The sequence below is a fragment of the Stegodyphus dumicola genome, chromosome 9, assembly GCF_044657685.1.
Source record: "Stegodyphus dumicola isolate Sdum_Otavi_A_Nest chromosome 9, ASM4465768v1".
In the NCBI taxonomy this organism is placed as follows: domain Eukaryota; kingdom Metazoa; phylum Arthropoda; class Arachnida; order Araneae; family Eresidae; genus Stegodyphus; species Stegodyphus dumicola.
The window spans coordinates 126,364,351-126,365,858 of NC_140776.1; the positions used below are offsets into that span (position 1 = coordinate 126,364,351).

At 39.2% G+C, this 1,508-nt stretch overlaps 1 pseudogene; it reads right to left on the reverse strand.

Moving 5' to 3' along the window:
- Positions 1 to 555: 555 nt before the first annotated feature.
- On the reverse strand, positions 556 to 1,050 carry LOC118186097 (uncharacterized; annotated as a pseudogene).
- Positions 1,051 to 1,508: the final 458 nt, after the last annotated feature.

The following is a 1,508-nucleotide window of genomic DNA, read 5'->3' on the forward strand; positions in this document are numbered from 1 at the left end:
TACGGCCAAGCCTCGAGGGCTATCTGCCTAAGGGGAGGGATGCCTTCGTGGAGGACTTTCTAAGGGAAACTGGCTCGTATACACGTTACACATAGGGAAAACCACGAAAACGCCCATGCAGCCAGCCCGTTCGCGGGATTCGAACCTCGGACCGAACTACCAATGTTCAGCGACTTTACCGCTCGGCCGCTAGTGGGCCCTTTCCTGAAAGAGTGAGGAAAGTAAGTGTAAAGAATAAGCGAGTTACACAGTTAACTCCTTTGCAGGGTTTCCAGTTCATAATGTTTATCGCGCTATTGGCGAAAGTCCATCACTATATGCATTCCAACACCCCTACTTGATGGGCAGCATCGCCATTTGCAGCGATTCTCGAACACAAGCTTGCCTAGTGGTTTGGTGAGTAGATCCGCAATAATGTCGGAGCTTCTGCAGTAGTCTAGGCCCAAGACCCCGTTTTGTTGAAGCTCACACAAGTAATGGTATTTGACGTCTATATGTTTTGTTCTGGCGCTATTTTCCTCTCTTTGTGACAGTTTGATGCACGACTTCTTATCATCATAGAGAGTAAACGGCAGATTTTAGTCCTAGATCTTTAAGCAAATTTAACAGCCATTGTGCTTCTTGTGCTGTATTAGCTGCTGCAATATACTCTGCTTCAGTTGAAGATAGTGCAATGCAATTTTGCCTTTTGCTGCTCCATGAAATGCAGTTATTTAATAGTTTGAATATGTATCCACTGATAGATTTTCTTGTTGTTCTGTCATTTGCCCAATCTGCATCTGAATATGCAGTTAATATAGGTTCTTGAATTTTTTTAAAGACCAGCTCAAAGTCTTTAGTTGTATATAAGGATCGAATGACTTTCTTGACAGCATTCCAATCTATGTTCCGAGGTTTTTCGTTTCTTTTACTCAGTAGATTGACAGCGCATGCTATATCCGGTCTGCTAGTTGTTGCAATATATAATAATGCCCCTACTGCTTGCCTATATTGTGCATTATCTTCTAGAAGACCATCTTCAGTTTCTAGTTTGCAGTAGTTTGTTTCCATTGGCGTATATGTTGGTTTTTCGTTTTGAAGTCCAAATTTTTGAATTATTTCTTTATTTTATTCTTTTAGTTCATGGCAAAAGTTCTATCTTTAAATCTTTCGATGTTTATGTCGAGGTAGTAGGTGACTTCTAGATTTTTGATTTCAAATTTAGCATTCAGTTGTTGGATTGTTTCCATTACATCTTCTTCTCTTTCACTTCCTATAAGCATATCATCTACATATAGTATTATATACGTGAATTTTCCATTGATGTTTTTGAAAAACAAGAATGGGTCTGCTTTACTTTGCTTAAATGACATGTTTAGAAGTATTTTTCCAATTTCCAGATTCCAAGCTCTAGCGGCTTGTTTTAAACCATATATAGATTTCTTCAGCTTGCAAACTTTAATTTCCTGCTTTTGAGCATCCTTCGGGTTGTCATGTAAATTTCTTCTTCTAGTTCTCCATGAAGGAAA